The 25,954-nt window shown below is 45.4% G+C and overlaps 1 protein-coding gene across 3 annotated transcripts in view; it reads left to right on the top strand.

The window, feature by feature from the left end:
* Nucleotides 1–25,954, top strand: part of LOC119161333 (protocadherin Fat 3) — a 353,600-nt gene that overhangs the window by 70,262 nt on the left and 257,384 nt on the right. The gene's annotated exons all lie outside the window — the stretch shown is intronic.

Genomic DNA, 25,954 nt, shown 5'->3' with positions numbered 1-25,954 from the left:
GGGTGTACGTAGCTGCTTACGGATCGCATTAATCAGGGGTATCCCAAGCGACAGCGACAGCGACTTTCGGGAAGGGACGTCGAAAAGTGCGCTTGATGGGAGGAGGAACGACGGAGCCCTGACGGGTGGAAACAGAGTCTGGGGGAGGGAAGAGACGCCTGTCGAGCGGCCCGTGCAGTGTGACCGATCGGAGCCTATAGTTTAATCAGAAACTCGGGGCCATGCGCATACAAAGCGTCAAGATGAGGGTTCGCTCGAGTGTGCTGTAACTTACGATTCTCACACTGGGACTCCCTATGAAGGTGACAATATTGAGGGTGATTCGTTTACATTTCCTTTGGAAGGGTGGGGCGACCAGTATAGCCACCTGTCCTGTTGGTTAGATTCACGTATCACTCAGTCTATTACGTTACAGTAACCGGGCTCTCTCTGTTTTCTTTCCTCCTACAAGCTCCCATTTGTAAAGTGTAATCCACGTTTGTAACCAATTCTGTTCCCTCACTTTCGTCCATTAGTACTCCAAACTTGTTTCGCTTACATGATTGATTGATTGATATGTGTGGTTTAACGTCCCAAAACCACCATACGATTATGAGAGACGCCGTGTATAGTGGAGGGCTCCGGAAATTTCGACCACCTGGGGTTCTTTAACGTGCACCCAAATCTGAACACACGGGCCTACAACATTTCCGCCTCCATCGGAACTGCAGCCGCCGCAGCCGGGATCTGAACCCGCGACCTGCGGGTCAGCAGCCAAGTACCTTAGCCACAAGACCATCGCGACGGGGCTCGCTTACATTAACCGCTGAACAGGAAATGAATCTAACAGCTACGAAACCAAGAGCCTAAGCACGTCTTGTTTAGAGAGATGTCTTGTTTGGTGAATACCTTAGCCTTTCATTGCAGTGCGTCGAGTGGTGTCCAGATTTTTCTGCATTTTACGCCAAAAGTGCCACGAATGTCGCGCGCTGTCGAAGTATGGGTGCATCGTCCTGTAGGGTACACCATGTGCTCCGGCTACAGCACATTATATAAAGTTTTGATACAACTCTTTCGCAAGTTGTTAACCGTGAGATTTTCGTAATTGTTGTTTTCAGAAGTAAATTTTCACGCCCGGCCAGCCTATATGAACATTAAAATGGCACTATTTCGTGAATGATTAATGAATACGGACTAGTTCGGTTTCAACTTGTTCATAAATATCCCGAATGACAAAATTCCCAGCTACAACCGGTCGATACGAAATATGAGGGTGGCGTGTATTACAATATACGCCCAATAAAAGATGCGTTAGAATTGCACTGTTGCTTCAGTCAAGTTTCCGTCCCATAACGAAGCTTCGCGCATTGAAGCACAAAAGTAATTGGAACGGCCATGTACGACCCGTCACGAAGTCCGGTATTTGTTTGGAAGCTGGCGTTACCCTGCAGTTGTTTTCGAGTTAGATACACCTCGTAATCTCACGGGTTACGATTCTTAACTATAAAAAATACCCGGGGTTTCACGAGCTATAAGAACGATATAATTCTGAGTCATGTCGTGTTGAAAGCCGCGAAAAGTGTGGCCACCTGGCGTTCTTTAAGGCGCCCCACAGAGTACACGAGACATTTCGCCAGTACATTTCGCCAGTACATTTCGCCTCCGCCAAAATGCTACCGCCACGGCCAGCATATATGACGCGTATACTTTCGGGCCAACAGCCGAGCAACGTCCGCACCACGGCGGAAGAGCTATGATTTTCAAACTCACCGTCAAGTTATTCCGTAAAATGAAATTTGAAAATCTCAGGTTCTAATAGTTCGTATAGAAGTGACCTTAACATTTACGAACGACCACGGCACCTGACAGGTCACTTTAGAGCAACTTTTTGTAAGATATTTTTTTCTCGAAATACCATGTTTAAAATTTCTCCAAGGGGCTACATGGCGCAGTCGGTATAGCATATATGCTCGGAGAGATGAGCGCTGCATCCATGCATGTAGTTCACGCTTTCGGTATAAGAAAAGCGAATCTGTCTCGCCGAGCACATTGCCTTTCATATACCTTCCTGATTCGTCCACCTGCCTCCCCCTGTGCGCTCCAGTCCCGGGCCCAAACCCATTAGAGTTTTTACGCGTGCGTACACAGTGCTTATACATATGCATTAGTCTTCGCATGCGCAGCGTATAGGTCCAATACTCGAGCGCTTCGTCTAAATTAATTCTTCCTCCCTTGACGCATTATGTTGCCGCTGATTGCGTGTTTTCGCTTCTTCTTCGTCGTCTTGTTCTTTCTATTCAGAACTCCCGTATCGTAAGGCACTAAAGCCAAAAAAAAAGGAGAGAAAAAAAATAAATATAGCGCAGTATTGGATAATTGTTATGCTTCCTAGCTTTTTCGCGTGCTGATCCATCTTCCATCTAGAGCACCGACAAATTACTCGTACTCGATATTTTCCCCGGATAGAGCTATATAGGGCAGCCGCGGAAACACGACGCCGCCCAGTGTTTGTAGCCGATCATTCCTCGTATAACACCTATAGATATACGCTCTCTCTCTCTATCTCTCAGCCTTTCTCCCTCGAATTGCATTTATGTTAATTCAAAGAGGGTTCGTGTGGTGATATACGTATATATGCGATATGACGTCCAAGGAAATTCCCGTGATGAATGTGCGCCATTTGATGGAGATTTTTTTTTATATGCAAACGAACTTCCGAACATGAGTGTTCTCGTCACATCGTTCCTGCGACAAAAAAGAGAGAGAGAGGGAAACAAATGAAAGGAAAGAAGTTCCGAACTTGTTTTGTACATCACCTGGGTAAGAGGATAAAATCGTTGTCTTGGACTTTGATTTGTCTTATTACGAGAAAAGCCACTGAACCTATTTGTTCCTTTTTTGGGTATTATTATTATTATTATTATTATTATTATTATTATTATTATTATTATTATTATTATTATTATTATTATTATTATTTAAATAACGACCCTGCACAGCCGTAAAAAAAAAGGCCGGTGTACGCTTTCTAGGTGCCGTATAATTTTTTTTTTGCGGAATAATGGTCAGGAAGTAAAATATGCATATATCTGACAGGATAAAAGAAAGTTCCATTTTTCGCAAGCAGGACATACGCAGTTGGTGCAACGAGAGCGGGGACAAGCACTGCGAGCGTGAAATATTAGCAGACCGTAAAAAGCCTCACGCACCGCGCTGACTAACACCTAAAACAACAATAATAAATTGGACACGCGTCACACTGCAGCAACAAGGAAGGAAAAAAAAAGAACGCATATAAACAATATTAGGCAGGAGGCGAAATAGATCGGTATAAACCACCCCCGAGATTGAATTTTTAATGACGGCATTGGCTCGCAACGCTCCTCGCTTCCTTTGAGAAGAGTTAACTCGCCAATATATTGATATAGACGCACACAGCCGTGTTTATGCTCCGGAACCGCGCATTTCTTCTGGACGCGATAAAATATGGAACCACCGACGTCACCGTTAGCGCAAGTGGCGGGCACTGTAGACGCAGGCCCGTCAAGCTGTATACGTATACACTCGGAGGATGTGCATTTTCCTCGACTTGGGAGAAGCGCGTGGACTGTTCTGTATGGGTATAGTATAGTCCTTCCCATTCAGAATGTATATCACCGCTCAATGGCGAAGTTTCAAGAGCACACGTAGGCGTAGACTACGCGAGGGGGTTGGATTTAGAAGAACAAAGCAAAACAAAGCAAAAAACTAAAGCAGAGACTCCATCCATATATAACTTTTCGCTCTTCCTACTTCTCGTCACTTAATGGGAAAAGTTGTGCGTGTGTGTATAGTAGACGCGCTTTGGTTATAACTGAGCCAAGGCCTCGACGAGGACGTGGCGGTCGCAATTGACACGAGAAGCATACAAGTCCTTCCGTTCTTCTTTCTTGTAACCTTCGTGTGGTAACTAATATCATTTTTTTTTAATCTCGTATCAACTTTATTCGGTTCTCATTCAACGCCCCACGGCAGTGACGAGAAAACTTGCGAGCACGTATCGCAGGAAGAGGAACATAACCAGCACTGATACATGCGCGGAGCGCTGAATTATGACATGAATGTAGTAGTTGTTAGACGATATGCAGATAACAGTGCAGTGCGGAGCATTAATTTGGCTTTCAGTCAAGTTACGGCTATATGAGTCAAATTGAAGGGAACTCTTGCAACCGAACTGTCCATTGCCGCATTATTTGCTTTGTTTGTTTCAATTTGCGATATGCTTTGTTTTGTCTTCAACGACGTATGCAATTTCTTTTCGCGCTTTTTTTCTGTTGTTGTTGTTGTTGTTGTTGTCTACTCTCGTATTTTACCCCTCGTTTGGTACAATGCATGTAAACAAACTTATAGTTATCATAAACCGATTGATATGTGGGGTTTAACGTCCCAAAACCACTATATGATTATGAGAGACGCCGTAGTGGAGGGCTGCGGAAATTTAGACCACCTGGGGTTCTTTAACGTGCACCCAAATCTGAGCACACGGGCCTGCAACAAGTTATCATAAACCGCCCGTCGTCTTGAGTGTGTGCAGGCGAGCTGTCTTCTTCATGTGTACTAATGCCGAGGATTCTAAAAAAATATCGTGCATACAACCCACCAAATAGCGTCAGGAGTATAGCGCATATATATATATATATATATATATATATATATATATATATATATATATATATATATATATATATATATATATATATATATACAGGGACGTGGCTGTGCAATGTGCGTCTGACGTATGCATGCCACCTCCATACAGCACACGCGAAGACGCGGTTTGCTGGGTCTTCTCCGCGCCCCTCTTGACACGATTGAATGCACGTGGGAAGGCGTCAGCCCAGCTTGACCTGTAGCGGGCATTCTGTAAAGGTGGACACTGTCATTGAATCGAGGCACACTTCCGACGCATGCATGGTCTGTACTTGTGCCGGGAAAGCGGGCTGAAATAAAAGCATCGCACACTTCCCGTATTTGCGCCCTTCCATTCACCAAGGCCCCTGATTAGGATAGCGCGTTGGTATATATCGTCTATCAGAGCTATAACAGATGCAGCATTGAACACAAATACCACTCGATTCGACATGCTCCGCACTGTGACAACAAGCAAGTCGTACGATTCGGGATTCTCACCCTAGGAGAGTCAGACCACCTTTTCACGAAACTTGTCTCTTAAGTAACTTTTTACCTAGTATCCCGCTGAAGGACTAGAAATCTACAGCTGCGTGCAAGCATTACTCGCAACGCACAAAGGCGAAAGTTAGTTGAAAATTACTAGTATGCCAAACAAAGTACACCTTGTCGCGTTCGGCTTCTCTGCTCCGTTTTTCGGTTGACTTCCTCGGGATGCAAATGCAATCACGTGTGTATAGTTATTCGCGGTTCGTATACCGTGAATCAGATTGTGGTCCCACTTTTATTACGTGTCGCAGCATCGCTGAGTGTAAACTGAGAAAATGAAGCGAGATGAAGAGAAAAAAAAAATGAAGCAAAGTAAAGAAGTGTCAAAGGGGTTGTTCTTCCGGCGTTTCGGAATCCAATTTTCACTCCGGATATTGTTAGCGCTCCGCGGAATAGCAGAGCGGACCCGTGGCGCGCATAGGCCCGAAGCGCTACACTCTTAGAAAAAAGGGGATAGTACTTCCTAACTTTGGGGTAGTAATGGTTTGTCACATATGTTACAACCCTGGTAGTAAGTGCAGTTAGTAACGGCAAGGGTGGTAATAGTTACTACCTCTGTTGTTACGACCAGGAGTTAGTAACTGTTACTGCCCTAGCTGTTACCACCTATGGGCAGTAACTTTGAAGGTTTCAAGAAAAAAAGTAGTAACCGGTACTACCCAGTTCGTTCATTATGGCATATTACTTCTCCACTGCTAATTTTGGCTAATCAATGTCTTATAACTACACAAATTTGGGTAAGAAGCTGGGTGTGCCATGAATGCGAAGAATACATAGACCAAACAAGTTCACTATTTTTTACGTATACTTGTAGAAAGAAGTAAGCGTGGGGCATATATAGCCCCTACTTCGCAGGGGCATGTCTGGCACAGGGGAGCACTTCCATTTCAGGATGAATTTTAACAAATATAAATCGTTAGCTCTATAATATACTACCTGGTTACGTTTGTTTGGTGACGTAGCTCAAGACTTTTAATAAGCCTCACTTATAGAAAATTATATGTCATATTTATTCATTATAAAACGGCCACAAAAAGTCATTATGTACAGTGGCCGGACAAAGTGCCGAATTCATTCTCAGTGCATTTGAATGCTTCACATGACTAATATATCAGCGTTTAAAAGGTAATAATCGTTTTGGGGGGTTGACGCGCCAAAACAATGATAATATTTGGAGACACGCCGCAGTGAATTAACTGTGACTGTCCTTGAGGCTATATGTGACTGTCTGGTTATTTTGATCGGCCGGTCTTGTTAATATGTGCTGCATTTACTAAGTTTGTTGTAATTGTCTATTACGACGCGTGTAGCACTTGCTTATGGTTCGTTAACTTGCACTTATCCGTTTCGACAATATCAGAATGACGTTTACATATCTCGGTTGCATAATTTGAAACAAAATATATTTTCTTGATCTATAAATACCTTCTGCGTCATTTTTCAGTTTAATGATATTACGTCGAGACAATTCCTCTCATAAGTTATCACAATAGCATTCACACACAATTTTGGATTAGATAGTCAAAAGCCGGGTAGCTATGAGGCAGTAACGAGGCATGAAAGGTTGTAACGGCTGCAGTTACTACCTCTTTCGTTTCAGCTACTAGCTGTTTACTAACGTAGGTAGTAAAGAGGTCGCAAAAAGGTAGTAATGGTCGATGAAAGGTAGCAACCGCTGCAGTTACTACCTACTTGCTTGCAGTTGCTACCTGTTTACTAACCTTTTTTTTAAGAGTGTACTCCCATCTTGCAGCAGGAACCACAAACTTTCCTTCCTCGTCAAACAGATTTTCAAAAGCGGTGTTATGGAATCTACGCGGAAGCCCTTTCTCCCAACCATGGCACGTGCGCCACGACATTTCGTAATTCTGAACCGCGCGCTTATGTTACAAGGGAGCTGTGGGTATAGGATGGTGAGCCGCAGACACAGCCAGATGAAGATGAAAAAAAAAAAAAGATAATTGAACTGCCGGTCGCGGAAGTCTTCTATAATGCACTCGGACACGGCATAAAAAAATGTTTGAGAACTGGGCGGAAGAATTGCAGAGAAAGTATACGCAGCAATTCCTGTGACGAAAAAGACGAGAGATCCGGCAGAGAGAAGTGTCAGCATTTTATGCCCGATATAAAAGTATAAAGAGTGGTGTTACGCCTATATTTCTCGATATGCTCACACTGCACTGCGATAGCTATTGAAGGCTGATAGAATTGAAAACAAGTGAATTGTTTTGGTCACGATGAGAACGAGACGAACGGCAATGCAAAAATGCGAACACCTTAAAAAAACCATTGATATTCCTCTAGATCTCTGTTTGCATGCTTCTTTTTTTCATGATCGCAAACAGGACGAGGGATAGCGAGAAATCGATGTGATGTGCCGGTGTTGAAAAAGGACTTCCCAGAAATACTGCGACTATTGGCGATTATTGATTGATGCAGTGTTACCAAGCGTGTTTCCCCACTTTTACCGCGCCCCGAAATGCACTTTGGAGACGAGTGATGACAGGAAGTGTTTGTGCTAACTGCACAAGCTCATCGCGCTTCACTTGTGGAGATCACTGTATCTGCATTCTCGACTTCCAGGTTGCGCGCGCGTTGGCAGCGGCGGGGCACTACACGTCGTGGCGGCCCCTCAGTACATTGCACGTATCGTTCTGGTAGATCACACTTCTACGTAAGCTGTATTTCATGTTGAGTTTCACGAGGAGGTACGCAATATATATATATATATATATATATATATAAGGAAAAGAAGTGTATACCTAAGGGCTCGTTTTCCGTGTTTTGACACAATATTAATGAGATCTAACAGACAGTAATGCCACGGAATGTACAGGGGAAGTTATTAGAACCAATGGAATGTAAATAAGAAGAAAGAAAAGTGGATGAAAAAGTAACCAGCCGTGAGCAGGAATCGAACCTACGACCTTCGAAGAACGCGTTCGATGCTCTAACCACTGAGCTACCACAGCGGCCTTCCCTCCATCCACTTTTTTGGGTTTATATGTGAATTTAGAAGTAGGAGTGACAGTCAGCGCCATCTATAAGCCAAGCAACGAGTGTGAACCTCTCTTATGCGCATGTTTGGCGTCACGTAGCACGTAAACTTATTACGAGCGGGCAGCTGATTAATAGTCCCTCGTATACAACCTAATGACACCAAGTCTGCCAGTACGAGACCCTCGTTTAATGAAATAAGGGAAAGAATATATATATATATATATATATATATATATATATATATATATATATATATATATATATATATATATATATATATATATATATATATATATATATATATATATATATATATATATATATATATATATATATATATATATATATATATATATATATATATATAATTACATTTAGCTTTTTGCGCATTTACGGGCGAACACGTGCATTCGATTGCTCAGCTCTTCCACGTGGTGCAGTGTTGGAACTCCCTGCGAGATAACATCACATGTCTAGATAACACTAATACTATCCGTTACGCGTTGACTAGTTAACTGGTCAGGGAACCGCAAACAAATCTGACATTTTATATAGTTGTATGCCCTTAGTGTCATGGTAATCTTTCTTGTATTTTAAGTCGTCATTTAAAACAACGTAGTGTCGGTTTTTATCTTTTATTTTTTCTTTATTCGTCAATAATTATTTGTATAAAATCTGAAGTTTGCTTGACTAACAATACTTTACAGACAATGCCCCCCCCCCAATGATTGTTCCCTTGTATGTTTTAACTTCCTACTGTTGTGATTTTTTTTGTAACCAGTGCTGCCGTAAATACTTTCTGTTGCACTGCTCTGTCATTTGGTTGATTAAGTATGTTCCTGTACTTGTATTTTGTGAACGATTCAAAAATCTCACTTTTTGTACTGCCCCCTTACTATGCCTCAATGAAGGCCTGTAAGGTATTTGTAAATAAATAAATTAATTAAAAATAAATAAATAAATAAATAGACACTCTGCTGCCGTACTTTTTGCTAGTGGAATTAGTATGTACTCTTAATGTTGCAGTTTTTCATCCTCTTATATTAACAGCATCTGCCAGTGAGCCCCGGGAAATTAAAAATTCTTCCAAATTGTTCTTTTATATTATTAAGTTCTCGGTCAACTTTTTTTTTTCCTTTCATGTGAATTGATTTATCGTGAGTGCAGTGTAAGCTACGGCACGTGTCATTCAGTGTATCTGCATTGTTAGTTTCACCCGAAAAAAAAAAAGAAAGTACAGAGTACACGGCTCCAGTTCACGCACCGATTTCGCACCGTATACGCACAATGCACGGGAACTACATACAAAAATCACATTCTCTGTTTCCGGGTCCCGCTGAAGAGAACATTCCTCCGGCCTTGTCGTCTTCCCTCATTTGTTCCTTCACCCCATTGTCTTCTCTTCTCCACATTTCGCAATCGCTATGCAGTGACGTCGGGATCGGCATCTCGTTGTCGTTCACGCGCCGAAAGACAGGAAGAAAAAAAAAAAACTCACAAAGACTCGAGACGGCTGCAATCGAAAAAGTCTTTGCATCTTGTCCCGGACAAGAAACCTCGTTCTCGCAGTATACAAATTTCACCGTCCCGGCAGAACAACCTGAGCGGGAGGAGACAGGCGGCTGCGAGCGAGCGAACGGCGGGCTTCGTCTGGGTGCGCTTTTCCCTTGTGCCGTGCTCGACCCCCTCTCCACGCCCCCCACCCCCCCACCTCCCCTATCGGTGTTTGTTCTCCAGTCTAAATAAGGCTGAAGAATCCAGCCAGGAAATCTCGGCAAGAAAGACAAATAAAGAAAGAAAAGAAATATTTAAATCGTGGGTGGAGGGGGTGGGGCCTTCTTTTTTCTCCTTTCCCCCTCGCCAACTTCCTCCTATATAAGATGTTCTCAGTCGAAATTCGATCTCGTTTCCGCAGCCGGCGTCCATATATTATCCCTAATCTGTTTCCAGTAGGCGGCCATTTCCGTTGTACGCAGTTGAACTGCGTCGTTTTTCATGCTCCTCTTTTCGCGGATCTCTCTATTTGCGGGCTGATCCGTTTTGCCGCTCGCGTAGCTTTCTTTCTGGCGCTATTGTTTTTCCCCCTCGACGCACCGTTATCGTCGACCGTGTGTGTGCGTGTGTGTCCTCTCTCGTGCTTCAGCGCAGATTCGCCGCTCCATGGGCTCCTGGTGGTTTCGAAGCAGGCAGGAAAAAGATAGGAGTAAGACGTTCGCGGGCGCTTTTCAAAAAGAAAAAACAAAAAAGGAAGGATGGGTGCGGTAAGTGGAGAAAGGGCCGGCGACGCGTTCCTTCATTTATTAGGCGCTGAACAAGAAGATCAGATACAGTGGCAACAGCTCTATTGATAACTCAGATTAGCAAGTATTCGAAACTTAATAGGTATATTATCTTCTACACAGTACAACAGTACAATAAATATCAGCCCGTTCCTGTAGAATCTCTGCTACCATACGCGGAAGGACTACATGCGAAGTTGCTTTCCCAATTTCACCCCGCCTTGGTGGTCTAGTGGCTAAGTTACTCGGCTGCTGACCCTCAGGTCGCGGGATCGAATCCCGGCTGCGGCGGCTGCATTTCCGATGGAGGCGGAAAGACTGTAGGCACATATGCTCAGATTTGGATGTACGTTAAAGAACCCCAGGTGGTCGAAATTTCCAGAGCCCTCCACTACGGCATCTCTCATAGTCATATCGTGGTTTTGGGACGTTAAATCCCACATATCAATCAATCAATCCATCAGCTTTCCCAATTTCGATTAAGTTCGTAGGACATTGCATGATTCGTGCGCCACAACTATACTTTCAGCAGATTTTCTATGTACTTTTGATAACGTTTTCAATTATGTGGTCGATGTGTCTCTATAGTGTGTAAAACTTCGTCGGCAATGTAGACATGAAGGGCACATTGGAAGCGTCTATCTGACGTCTTGTCCAGTGGTACGGACAAAACAAGAAACACTGCGAATAAGAGTTCAGCGAATCCTGTTTTTCTGCGGGTCCTGGCGTCCTCATATCACGAGCATGTACCTGCGTTTGAAATAGTTGTCCGACGGAGCAAAATTTTAAGTAAGCACTGTTTACAGAAAGATCCATTAACGCATCAGACGTCGACTGTGACCGCAGTGGACATACGGCATGTTTATTATTGCAGCCTAACGATCTCAAGGCTTCCGAGCTCAGTGTTCATCATTCAAGCGCCGCAATCGTGGCGATCAAGGACGACGACTGTCCTGTCAGTCATGCCGTGCTCACCGCGACGCACTGTGCCAACGCGGCAATCAACAGGGCGCGTGCAGCAAAGCCAATAAACAAGGAGTATGACGTCGCGAGAAATCAAAGGGCAAGGCGCCGGATGAAGGCAGCAAACAAAACTACCAAGTCGGCGCGGGTGAGAAGGAGTCTGCGGCATGCAGGCCGTCAATTTTCATTCTTCGGGGCGAGCAGCGCTGCGCCGTGCCGAACACGGGACGCTAGGAAGGAGAGAGCTTTCCATTCTTCTGGTTGAGGCCGATTCTTTGCGGCCGGCATTCCAGTGACCAAGGACGCCGGCAGCAGGGGTACGCGGCTGTGGAAGACACGCCAACTGGTTATGCACAAGGTGGTGGCATGAGCCGCGGAGGAGGAGGGGAGGCCTCTCCTCGATCGAGCGAAGGTCGTCCGGATCTCAAACAGGTGCTGACCCATTTTCCGTTATCCAGGAGGAGAGCATGCCTCGCTTACAGAGCTTTCGACGTGCCAAGCAGCCGCCATCTTTTGTGCTCGACACACAGTTCTACAAGGCTCGGCATCGCATCATGACACCCCCCCCCCCCCCCTTCCTCACGTTTCTTCCCCTCTTACGGCACGCGACCGTTTTTAATGGCATCTGTGTCACGGTGGAGGCTGCTTTTCTTCGCGTTCCTCCGGGCGTTGAATATGAAGAATAGGACACTGCTCAACGGTTATAGTTGGTGTATATGCCGCGCCGGTCTTCAAAAAAGATCTCCGTAGAATGCCATAAGCTATTACAGCGCACTATCGCACGTAACACCGACAGTCCAATGGCGCTGACTAAGTTCAGTCAGTTATAGGGCATACTGGTTAGTTTTAGGGGCATATTTGGGTTCAATGGCAAAGCGCTTACGACTCTTTTTAACCTTTTCAATATTTTCATCTTTTGATCGTTTACCACCTTCTCCATCTCTTAATTAAGGTACCCGTTCTCGGGAAAGTCACTTACTTACAGAACAATCAGTTATAGCAACAATAGTTGGAAAGCGAGCAAAGTGAGCACTTAAAGATGCAAACATAATCGCATAGGTTATTAAGTATCGAATAACTTTTCGCTTGGTCTAATGGGACACATCTCATCGGCCCACCTAACTCTCTGTCTCCATTTCATGCGTTTGTTTGCCTTCTCTGGGAATCCAGTTAGTTACCTTTAATAACCAGCCGTTATTCTGCCTACGTGCTACGTGGCCGGTCCATGTCCATTTATTCTTCTTGATTTCAACTATGATATCCTTAACCCCGGTTTGTTCCCATACCCACTCTGCTCTTTTCTTGTCTCTTAGGTTTACACCTATCATTTTTCTTTCCATCGCTCGCTGCGTCCTCCTCAATTTAAGCTGGACAGTCCTTGTAAACCTCTAGATTCTTGCCCCATAGATAAGTACCGGCAAGATGCAGCTGTTATGTACCTTCCTCTTCAGGGTTGGTGGCAGATTACCATTCATTATTTGAGAATACTTGCTGAATGTGATCCACCCCATAATTTTCTTCTAGTTATTTCACTCTCATAGTTCGGCTCCGCGGGTACTACCTGTCTTAAGTATAGGCGCTTTCCTTTAAACTTCAAGCGTCTCTCCACCTATCGCAAAGCGCTGTTTTCTGTCTAGACTGTGTCACATTACTTTAGCTTTGTGCATATTCATTTTCAAACCTACTCTTCTGCTCTCCGTGTCCAGTTCAGTAATAATGAGCTGCAATTCGCCCTCCGAGTTTAAGTAGCCTAAAAATGAACAAGATAGTTGTGTTGCAAATTAGTTTTCCACGAACGCACAAAGCTGTCCTCGTAAGTCTCGCTGCTTGTTGTATGCGGTCACAACAATTGTTTTATTCAACTTGCTCAGTCAAGATAATGACCATCAGAAATATACTATAGGTCCAACTGAAAGTGCTAGAGAAAAAGTATTTGCCTCGCGTGCGATTTGCTTTGGCCACAAGAAAACAAAGAAAGCGAGGTGTGCTGCCCAAGTAAGCCTTCAATACATCACACTCAACGACTTTAATCCCACAACTGCACTGTCTCGCACCGTGCCGTAACTCCTGCATATGTAGGTCGCAGCAATACGCAACAGCCGGCCCTCGACTTACGCTATACAGCATCAACAGCTTCGTTTTCGATGAAGCGCCGAAAGTATAATTAATTTCGCTCTCTAAACAATAATGTCCTACAGACACGATGGCCTTGGCATAAGCAATCGCGTACGTATACGCTCCACCAACTCGGCTTCGTTGACATTCCTCGCTCGCCTGCTCACACGTATATTACGTTAAGCATGCAGGCTTTGTGCTTTAGTTCTTGCCGATTTTCTAGCCTACGGCGTCGCGTGTATGAAGAAAGAAAGAAAAAGAAAAATAGAGGGGGGAGCACTGCTTCGCACGCGGAGCGCAGCCCCGCAGTGTACGGTCCGCTTCCGTTGCTAACGAGGTCCATTCATCGACACGCTACGCACAAAAGCGTACTTTATTCAACAATATTGTGCCAGCGGCGTGCGCTAAAATTGCCTAACAAAGAGCTCGACGCAAAACGAAGCCCTGTGGCGTATATGCGGGCAGTTCGGAGAACAAACAATTTTACGCCTGGTTGTATCGGAATAATAAACGAAGCTAGAACTTGTTAACGACGTTCACCATGAGAGATGGGCGTCGCCGTTTTTATTTTCCGCGTATATATATATATATATATATATATATATATATATATATATATATATATATATATATATATATATATATATATATATATATATATATATATATATATATATGCGTTTATACTGGTATCTATTCATAAGTTCCTGACACTTTTCATTGTTGTCCTTGTTGTCTTAAATATCTGTTGGCAAACTACTGGGTATACTCTGAAACTCGTCAAAAATAAATTTCGCAATATAAGCGCCGGAAAGTATCGTAAATCTCCTAGTGAGTCAGTTGTGACTTTTTCTGGCGGTGATCATTAATCCCTACTTCGGGCGCCGAGCGACGTACTTTTCACCTTCACGAGTCGGCCTGCCCGACGGTGTAACGCCAGCAATATAGTTTCGCGTGCAGATTGAATTCGTGTTATTAAATAAACGAACGTGAGATGGCCTGCCGCTAAATAAATGACGATCTCATTGTCATACGCGGTCATTCTCTAGCATTTCTAATGAGGGAGCTACTATATCTGTATGATAAAAAGTTTGGTAGAAAATGAAACCGGCAAGTACCGTGTACATAAACAGTATACCATCTACCTAACGTAATTTTTATCTGAACCCCGCTCCCAATCAAACAAACAACCTCTTTCTCTCTCTCCCTCAATCTGCAGAAACAAAATACACAAGCTATGTATTTATCGATACCTGCACTCACCCACACACTTCATACCTGCTGCTCAGTATTGCATGCCAATATTTTAGTTCTGCAGCCCTTTACGTCGACGAATTCAGAATGGCGAGTCACCGACGTAAAAGCTCATTGTCATTTTATTGAGATGTTATTTTATAAAAAAAATAAAAGCGAGTCGAATCACGCACTGGCCACACTGCCTAGACACGGGTACTTCTTTCTATAATGACCAAACTAATGCCGCTAAAAAAGAGTTTCTAATAAATTATTTACTCGTCTGAATTATTGTTGCGTTCCTCTCTGTTGTTCCTTTAATCGTCATGCAGTATCGAACCGTCCCACCGAAACTAATTGTTTTGCGAATGCCCCACTCGTCACATAATCGATTTTTTTTTTCTGTTCTAGGGTGCACGGTTTTGCGAAAAAAAAAAAAAAAGCGTGGCCGTTGTGATTGCACGCCACGACGGGGCGGTGGCCCGGGAGCAAACTCGTGGCCGGTGGGAGTTCGGTGTCGGAGGAAAATTATATGCTTTGGGCGACGCAGCCATTGCGTTTGATGGCGACGCAGACTGGGTAGGTAAATAAAAGGACCACGCGGAGGAAAAGACGCCCCGAGGGATGGATTAGGAGGTCGACCAACCGAGTTCTTCTCTTTCATTTTGTTTCGATCTCATTCTTTCAGAGGCGCCACTTTAGGGGGAAAAATGTAAACGTAGTCCAGACCTTGCTCGATTTCTCTGCATTTCAGTTATATACTCTTTCCTCGTCGTTCCCTTGCGGTGCCCACTTTAATCTTCCGATGTTTACCTTCTCCTTAAATCGTTAAGTTTATTTTTGCTCGCGGCAAGTTCTTCGTTGAGCCCCAGGTTACTGACGTTAACGTTATTTTTCCTCGATTCGCGTCCCCCTTAACATTTCTCGAATGCAGTGACCCTGCGTGATGTCCAGATTGTTCTCGAAACAACACTACAATTGTAATTACTGCAAAATGATAATGTTATCATTACTAACAACAACACATTACTCACTCTGCGAGGTTATTTGCTTGCCACGGTATAGTACACACGCAAAAGACGAGGCAGCTTACAGGCATGACTCTGCTTATTCTGTGGTCACCGGAAATGGCTGCAGTACAAAAATACAGTGGTAAACATCCGACTGCTTCCGTTGTTTTCCTCTCACAACGAAACACACAACATGTGCATATGTTTCGCTTGTGGGCAAATCTGCGGTTTGGAGTTGGAGGGTTTCGTCTGTTCACCCGTTCTCTCATTCAGCTATGGAATGCAGGTACCTATAAACATATAACGCCCCGCCGCAGTGGTCTAGTGGCTAAGGTACTCGGCTGCTAACCCGCAGGTCGCGGGTTCAAATCCCGGCTGCGGCGGCTGCATTTCCGATGGAAGCGGAAATGTCGTAGGCCCGTGTACTCAGATTTGGGTGCACGTTAAAGAACCCCAGATGGTCAAAATTTTCGGAGCCCTCCACTACGGCGTCTCTCATAATCATATGGTGGTTTTGGGACGTTAAACCCCACAAATCAATCAATCATTATAAACATATAATGATTGACACGACTTTTACAGATAACTGATTCCTTTCTCGCGCCTAGGCCCGAACCTAACCGTATAGGTTGCATGAAAGGCCCCGAAGTTGCGTAGGCAATGGAAAAAGGAAATGAAAAAGCACGAAGGATTCGCTCTATGCATTAGTGAATATTTGCATGTCTCGGTTACGCGTCGGAAGGCTACCTCAAGGTACTGTACGATTGTTAATGTGCCAGGTGGCCGGAGCTTCTCCGCGTTTTTAAAGAACCGGTTTTGGTGACAGGTAGAGATAGTGAGCTGTTGCCGACAGATAAGTCGCGATGAATAAAAATTTTAGGAAGGCAGAAGAAAAGAACCGAGAGCAAGAAACGAGCATAGTGTTTTGAAGGAAAGCTGGTGCGGGAGACGCAGAACGGGTCGTCAGATGTGACGGAAGGCGAAAAGATCGCGAAGCTTGCGTCTCTGAGGCAGGTGTTCCGGATCGGGGTCGCTTGTATCAACGCCGAGCAGGGGCGCCTCCTTCGTGGCAGCGCCTGGAGCGGACGTATGACGCTTCTCCCCCGTGCTTGCACGGAGTGGCGTTACACGGAAGCTCGGCGAAGCCGTGCTATCTGAAGGCCAAAAGCAAGAGTAATTAACTGCACGCTTATTAGCTAATTCAGCACGGACTTCCTGTCAACCGCATGCTCTGTCCAACCTCGCATATACGAAAAAAGGAGGGAGAAGGGTAAATTAACATAGTCCTGCGGCTCACTGTTTAGTTGGCAAGGTCGCTTTGGTGCTTCGTGCAAAGTGGACAACAGCAACTAATTAACGCAGTCGATTGAACGGAGGTGTGTTCATTCTGAAGAGGCAACTAAATAAGCCACGAACTCAGGGAAAGGGCACGCTGTACCCGAACTTTAGCCTCAGTCTAGCGTGAAGCGGCGACTGTGTAGATGACGTTGTTGTCGGTCTTTACTACCCCCCCCCACACACACATACAGACAATAAGTAAGGAACTAAAAGCCAACAGAGCTTATCCTTCCCTCGATCATGTTACCTAAACGACTACTCCTGCTAACTGCGTGTATGGACCAGACCGTTGAAAGTCAGAATGAAAGGCAAGCAAAAGGTTCGGAAACGAACATTCTATTCATTCAGGCGTTCGGGGAGGTAAAGTCGGTGGTGAGGCATTAGAGCGAAGATATATGAGCGGCCTCTGCCTGAAAGATTTGTGCGCCCTTGATTCGAGACGCCAGGTGAACAGCAGGGATACGCTTTAGCCAATGCGTGACTCCTTGCCATGCCCGTAGCTCGCGCGTGCTCCGCAAGCTCAAAAGTGCACGGCACAGCTCCCCGCGGCAAAGCAGCATGCTCGCTAGTCACCCTGCGCACAAAACGGCGTGGGCGACGGCGACCAGTATGGGCTTCAGCCGCAGCACGCGCGCCAGAGCCGCCCCAATTCGCGGCGGCAGAAGCAGCAATTCTAACCTCCTTTCATGGCCGGGATGACGGCTCACCGTCCCGAGTTCAGCGACGCTATCATAACCTAGAAAAGAGCGCAACGTGACGTTTCGTTTTCTTGGTGTCGGCGTTTTCGTAATGCGTGCTATGAAATGAAACAAAAAAAAGAGAGACAAAGTTATAGCGAAGAAATCGAGAACTTTGAACAGTGGATGGAAATTTTGCAGGTTCATGATGCATGTAACGTCGAGGAATGGTTATGGTGGTTTTGGGACGTTAAACCCCACATATCAATCAATCAATCAAATCGTTGAGGAATGGCGTTAAAGTTTGTACGAACACAGAAGGCAAACAATGAGGGTGCTCGAGGAAACGTTAGCGGAGAAGACATCCAAGGGTCACTGCCCATTCCGATTTACATTCTATACTAGAATTCGTAGTGGATTTTTTTTTTCAGTGTTCATCAGCGACTCAGTGGTGGTTTACAACGGAGAGTGTACCAGAAGTAACCGACTATTCCGAAATTAATTAAATAGAGCGTGAGTGTAAGAACATTTTTGCTGTTATCAAAGTTCGCGTCCCTCGTTGTTGTTTTAGGTTTCTTCCCTTTACCCGTTCCTGCAGTTTTCTTTTTTGGAAGCTTTTGCTGAGAATTTGTCAATGAAGTGGTTCGATAAGTTCGTGGCACTTGAAGCTCTGCGACATAAATATAAAACTTCATCCAACGAAAGAAGTTTCACTCATTTAAGTAACGGTATTAACTTTTATCTGCTTCGATCTTGCAATGTTAGTGACTTTATAGAGCACACCGCCAGACGCCCATGGGCATCTGGCGGTCTTTTTTGGCACTGCAATACCAGAAAAGTCAATTATACTCCGTGTAAATTGCAAAGCCGAATTATAAAACGTCGGTATACGTGACTTCAATTAATTATGCAGATTGGTTTTTCGTCGTCGAAGAGAATCGTACTAGTTAACTGCATATAACCCATCGAAAACTGCGTCTGCTTAACTTCACTTGAATAAAACACTCTTCCAGTGCTAGCTAGTTGGGTTCTCGAGAATCGCTGCTCCACAAAACACGGCAGACGAAGCGGCAACAATGACGAGCACAATTATAGCGATTAATATTACTTATCGAGCGTTAATGCGTGTGCTCCTCTGCGGGAAAAACTTTCTTATGACCCCTGTGGCTCCCGTACATCGGCTCAGTATAAAACACGACCTGAAGCTTTAATTAAGTTGGAAGGGAATGATAATTCCGAGCGCCCAGTCGCGAGATATTCGTGTAGACGGTACGAAGCGTACGGGAGACACAGAGATGTGGGTTGAGAAAGAATGAGCGGCTTCACGGTGAAAACAAAATAGCAGCCTGGTGCCGGGAAAAGAGGGACAAGGGTTCGTCCCATGAGAACAGCTACCTTCCTTGAGTGAGCTCCACCACCGCCGTCTCTCTCCATACAGTCGGGTCAAGATACCGTTTCGCTTTCTGTCTTATTTCACCGTTTCTTTTGTTGTTGATCCGTTCTACACCGATACCTGTGCGCCTTCCTAGTGTCGTCGCTCCCACGCTCACTCACCAAGAAGCAGTACACAACGCACCCTGGGCGCGATACAATAGGAAAACGTTGCAGCCCGGCTCTATATAGCACCGATTGAGATTCACCGAGACGCGCAACAGGTGATTCGCTAAACTGGTTCACTCAAGAGTTGCGCGGAGAAAGTTGGACGCTTCCTGGGACCCAGATAGATAGACGCACGTATCAAGCGTTCGTGTTACTGCTTTCGGATCGGATGTGACTAGGAAATGTACCACCTGCACGTGCGACATCTCGCCGCGTCGCAACCAGATGTGTCTTCCTGACAGTATCACTTGCTCTGGTCCAGCTTCCTTGATAGTAGATACGTGCCGTTTAAAAATAGTGTAAAAATGAAACATGTTTTCGGGCGGGGGACGGGTGGGGGGGGGGGGGGGACACATTGCGAAATGGGATTTTCTATGACAAAATGAATAGAGGGTGTGAGAAAATGTTTACATCCGTGGTCAGATGGTGTTTCCTTTGACGCTGCAAAGAACTCTACACTACTCGGGCAGACAAGGAACTCAGACGTAGAACTCGATAGGCCAGGGAAAACTATTTGCCGAGTGATTAAATTGGGCATCTACAGACGGGATGAACGAAAGCCGCGGCCGTTCGTAAGTTCATTCGGGTTCTTTCGTCACACACACACATAGCTTCGGCTGCCGGTGCTTTCTCAGGCGCGAAGCATGCTTCCGTTAAGGCCTCTTAGCACGGACCGAATCAGTTTTCGAATCCCAAGTGATCGGCTGCAATTACGAGTGATCGTTACGTTGCCGAGCGACCGGCGGCCGCACCGCCCCTGAAACAGCGGCGCTCAAAGTTGGCCTCTCAAGCGAGGCGGGACGTAACACCCGGCTCGGCTTTCTGTGAAAGCGAAACACTCGACGAGGAAGTGGCGTCCCCAAACAATCTTCGCGCGCACGTGGTCCCCTCCGTGCGGCAGCAGCTTCGTGCTGGAGCGAAAGTGGCGGCCGCAGGCGCTAGCAGACGCGAGTGCCGCCGCGCAACGGTCTATAAATGGACTCGCCTCGAAACAGGTTCTGGGCGTCCCTCGGCGTTGTTCGATGCCTCGAGACCTATCGCACGCTGCCCTCCGTTCGCATTCAGAGCCCGGCAAGGGAATCGCAATCACGGAGGTGATCTCAGCCTCCAATATACGCCCTGTGCCGCATAGGCGTCGCCGTCAGTACTGGCTCCCGCAGGCGACGCTGCTGCAAGGTCTCAATGGCGGACCTTTCGCGGCGATTCAATCAGCCGCCGGAATGCGCGGTTGTCCGTTCTTCACTAAAAACGTCTGGGCCGCCGTCCGTCTTGCTCAATACGTGTCGAACGCGAGAGAAAAAAGGAAATGACGTTCTGCAACCTAGCCATCGCTCGTCCGTAATGCATGCTGTGCACAGTAGTGGAAGATTACTTAATCGCGCCGACTATGCGCTTGCAAGAGCATGTGCGTGTGAGATGCGTGTAGTTGAGTTGTGGGTTAATTAGTTAAAGTGGCATTATTGAAGCTCCATGTCGTTGTGCTTCTCCCGATACCTGAATCTCGTCTTTCGTTTCGACTCTTTCATTACTCATTGCCGACTCATTTTCGTTTCTTCTTTTACAAGGTAAACAACAGCAGGGCAAGTATCCCAATAACATATATCGATTTATATCAAATTCCCCATGTTTCGAAGAAACTAAAGATAACTTCATCGCAAGTCCTTGAAAATGTTTAAAATGTAGCTTGTAGACAATCACCGCAGAAACGTAGCAACTATGCTTCAGCTGTTAAGCTTAGCAAAAATTTTAAACTCTAGCTCTTGATAACTTCTAAATCTTGCCAGGTAGGAGTACGTACCAGTCACAGTTTAGTTTCACTTGTATTTCTTATGGAGTCGAATGAAGTAATTAAGCAAAAACTTAACACGATGCTCATGTGATTTAAGATGCCGCCTGTTCGTTCTCTTGAGAAAATCCACTTAAATTATTCATGGGGCATCCAATTAAGCTTGCAGGCAAACTTCAGAATGACATCATAGCAAAAAAACTTACTAGGGCTGCAATATAACCATCCTTTTTTGATGAGAGCGAACTGCATTGAACTTAAGGCCCATCATTCTAGAGAGAGAGAGCATGCAAAAAAGTAATATAATAAACAAAACAAATAACACTTCATGGGCCCTTGACTCTGGTAAAGAAGAGCTTTTTCATCTTACGGTCTCATTTCGTAAACGCGGATCATCTCAACAACTTTTACTTCAGCAAGCAGTACTCTAACTCTACTGAACAGTCTTGAGCGTACATAGATAGCTGACGTTCCACAGTCTTTATGTTTAATATGCTGCAGAGCGCGCCAAAGTTTCAACAGTCAATAAAAATAAAACATCTCTAACTCAACATGAAAATGTGTCAACCGGTAACATTTGGGTAGAGGTCCCTATTATTATTATTATTATTATTATTATTATTATTATTATTACTATTGTTGTTGTTGTTGTTGTTGTTGTCTGGTTTGATCCTTTCTTTTTTTTCTGCACGAAAGGAATGACCTAATATTTGCAAGAAACGATCCAAGTATCAAATTGATACAAAAGTGAAACAGTGTGGGTGGGCAACTATATATCTCAAAGGGTAATATAAGGAGATGTAACTTCATTTCTTTACTCAAGGGGCAAGTTATTTTTCTACACCATGCACGGAGGCATTGCGAGTAGTTTATACTACTAAAATACCAACGCATGCTTCCAAACCATCACCGCCAAGAATATTGCTATTCGTGGCGAATGCGACAGTTTCGTTTTTTTTTTTTTTTTCTCTCGGTTCTTCATTATTTCACTCAAACCTTGTCACTTTTCGCCACTTCAAAGGCGACCTCGCAAGTAGCGCTCTCACGAAAGCAACGTCCCATGAGTGCGCCACTCTTTGTGCCGAGGCACCAGAAATTACTCGCACTGTCGCGAACCTGATTTGAAGCCAGGAAGGGCTCCTCGAACGTTTATTCGCCCCTGTCGTTACTGCGTGGTGCAGCTTGCAGACGTCGTTACTCATTCGACCATTCGTTGTCGATCACGGACCATCATGCGTTTTCGTGTGTATGTATACGTACTTACCTGGGCGAATGTGCTGCGGCAAATCAGGAGGCCGGACTTAATGTGACCGCGGCATTGCGCGACATCTATAGGATAAACACAGAGTCTGTTGCTTCTAGCCTACACACCTACAAACCTATTTCTGAGCGTGTTTTCACTTCGATACAGCACGCTTTTTTTTTTCTTCCTACTCTCCTCGTAGCCTATAAAGGTGCATGGAGGCCTTGTTTGAGTATTCCGTTTGTGGCGCGCATTTATCTCGACATCGACTACCCTTCGTCGCAGCGCTTCTCAGTAGAAGGCTTCACTTCGTACACGCATCACGGCTTAGGGTCGGCAGCGTGCGCCGCCCATTTGGCGGCGTTGCTCGGCTCCTCAACCCATAAAGCCAGCCGAGGCTTGAGTCGTCGAAATCACTCCAGGGTTAAAAGGGAAGCACAGCGGCCCCGTGCTGCTTGCTCGTCTAAGCAAACAAGCAGCCCCTCCACCTGCGAGGAGGAGGAGGAGGTCCTCGCATCACCCGCCCAATTCTACTGCTCGCCCATTTCTCTTCGCCTTTATATCTCCTTCTCTCCGTCTCGCACTTATTACGGTATACTTTCTAAGCGGCGCCCCCGAATGCGATGTTGCTTAGTGGGATATATATTTCACGGTGAACTGCTTTGCACTCGCTCTTGTGGCACCTTCGACGCGACACCCCCTTATTCTCCGCCCGCAACCATCCTCATTCGTCGCTCCTTTTTGATCCCTTTTTCGAAGCCGCCTTATTGACACACGCGTTCTTCTTCGCTCCTAAGGATACCTCTTCTGCTTTTATTACTTTTTCGCAGTTTTGTTTCTTTATGCGCTCGTTTCTTTTACTCTCCCATTTTTTTTTTTTTCCTGTACTCGCTGTACGTTGCCCGCTTATTCTTTCATTTCGTTTAACTTTGCAATGCGTGCATCCCGTTCGCGCCTCCTCCAGCTTTAATGGCTCGCACGGCCCAGGCGAAAGCTCTCAGGATGCGAAGGCAGCTCCCGAGAAAAAAAAAAGAACAGGCGGACGAGTACTGCGTAGTGATGGTGGAGGTTACACGGTTACACGCTGGCTGCACAAAGGTCGCTCGGCCGCCCCCCACTTTTTCTTTCCTTTCGACCAAGCAGCTCCGAACTTCTTATACCTCCTCGCCACATCCAGCCGCAAGAGAAGCGGCGCGGCACGCATGAAAGCGCACAAACGAAATATACCGTTTCGGCTTCGGTCGCGCACACGCATACGTGCACATGAAAAAGCGCGAGGGATGCAGACAGAAAATTTGCTGAAGGCAGCACAAAGAAAGAAAGCGAAAGTAAGCGATGAGAGCGCGATGAATAAGGGCAGGAGTAAAACGTAAAGGGCCCCCCGAAAAAAATCGTTATTTCTTTTCTGCCGACGTAGTTGACTAGTTGGAGTGCGTGTCTTGATTTAAACCGTGCAAACAAAAGTGCCAGAAATGCACACTGAGAGGAGTGCACTCGCAGAGAACACTCGTGGGTCGGGCGTCGCTTTGGAGCCTCCTAAGGGTGCGTGCGACTAGAGAGTGAGAAAAAAAGGGGGAGGTAGGAGAGGAGACACCGCCATCAGCTCCCCGCTGTGCATTTGTGGATGCTGCAAAGCGGTCGGAACGCTTTCTTTGCCGACGCCTTTGTGGAGGAGAAAGAAGTTCAAGCGATGAGTGAAACCCAGCAGGAGCTTTATCTTTGCGCAAATGGTTGACCTGAGATGAAGCTAACTCGTTTATATCTATCTATCTATCTATCTATCTATCTATCTATCTATCTATCTATCTATCTATCTATCTATCTATCTATTTTTGAAATGGTTACTCGCGGCCGACAACATTCAAGTTTTCAATGCAGAACGAGCGACAATGCCACGCAGTTAATGTCAACGTATGAGATGCCTGACGTTTAGCTACACTCTCTCGGCCTTTCATTCTGCAGTTGGAAGTTTTACGGTATAACTTTCAGGTTTACGAAAAAGTTATGTAACTAAAACAGTCAACCCTAGACTGAAACGGTGACATCATCGGTGGTGTGAAACACAGTAAGTTCGTGTTGCGCTTCTGTGTAACGTAGTGAAGGTTCTGTGATTAAACTAAAATTTGCTCAGCATCACTGGGAAGCGGTCATGCCCGCGTATTATGCATAGCTGAAGGAACGATATTGTAAACATGCACACATAGAGAAGGTCCACGTGCATTCAGAAGCCGTCATCGTGGAATGTCCTGCTTGAGAACTACACAACACTTTGTGCACAAGTTAAAGAAGCTGCGTTGGGCGACAAACCTCGGCTTACCATTCAGGAACGGTACTTAGAAGCAGCCATTAAATGAACCCCATTCGCATCCCTCTCATTAAATCAGATATGCGATCTGAAGAAGCATACGGATGTCGGTGCAGATGACCACTACGCGTAGGCAGAATGTCGGAAACCTGAACGGCATGTTACTTCTTTTAAAGAAAAAAATGAAGTAACGGATCGTGTAATGTGACAAAGGCAGAAGGAAAAGAATGAAGATTTTAAAAAAATGAGTTTGCAGGCTGCGAAGAGTCAGGAAAAAGCAGAACTAGCTGTGTGGGTAGCAGGCAATACGAGTGGAGGTAAACGAAAGCTTAAAGTGAGGAAGGTAGGGTTGAACAAAGAAGAGAACACGATGAAAACAGTATGATCGTCGCACCAGTAAAAACTTTGTTACCATGGCTCCGGCTTGTTTGCGCTTTGGCAGCCCATTCTACCATGCGCTAATGACTCGCAAATTATCGCGCACCCGGTCTTGGTGCGAGCTTTATCCCTGGCGTGAAATTCGTTAACATACTAACAAAAAGCTTGGCCACCGTGCTGTTCTTTCCGGTTAGCCTTGTGCAGCTACGTCGGCTTCGAAGCACTGAGGCGGTGCCGTACGCGCAGGAAGCAGCAAAGTAAAAAAAAAAGAGCTGTCTCGTCCATAGGATTATATGTAGCGGAGAAGGGAAAGGCGGCCGCTGGGAGATAAAAGATCGAAGTCGACGACAACAACAACAGAAGTGACATGGTCCTGGATCGATGGGAAACATGATTCATTCCTCATCTTGGCTCTTCCTTCTCGCCAGCTGGCTCATCGTCGTTGCTGCGCCGAAGAAGCGCAGCGAGAGAATGATGGAGCGGTGTCGCCAGCTTGTGCATCGCACAAGTCAAACAAAGAGATGGGGCTCCCGCTTGTTTCCGGCTAACCCTGTTTCCCCTTGATCGGGTCGCAGAATGCGAGGAGAACGCGTAAAATACATGAACAGGTGCAACGTAACTCTGCTGACTGTTACTCGCGCCTTGTAAGTGATTATGATAAGGAAAAGAAGAGAAAAGTGCCGCCCGTAACTGTCTATCACTTTGATGACACCTCAACAGGTCAGCCCAGGGAATGGGGTAGTGGGAATAAAAAGGAAAGGTAAGAAAAAATCAAGAAAAGAAAGAGAAAAAATCACCCTGAATTCATTGTAGCATCTCTTTTGTCCTTGAG

The sequence above is a fragment of the Rhipicephalus microplus genome, chromosome X, assembly GCF_043290135.1.
Source record: "Rhipicephalus microplus isolate Deutch F79 chromosome X, USDA_Rmic, whole genome shotgun sequence".
Lineage (NCBI taxonomy): Eukaryota > Metazoa > Arthropoda > Arachnida > Ixodida > Ixodidae > Rhipicephalus > Rhipicephalus microplus.
This window is presented reverse-complemented; position numbering and strand designations above follow the sequence as displayed.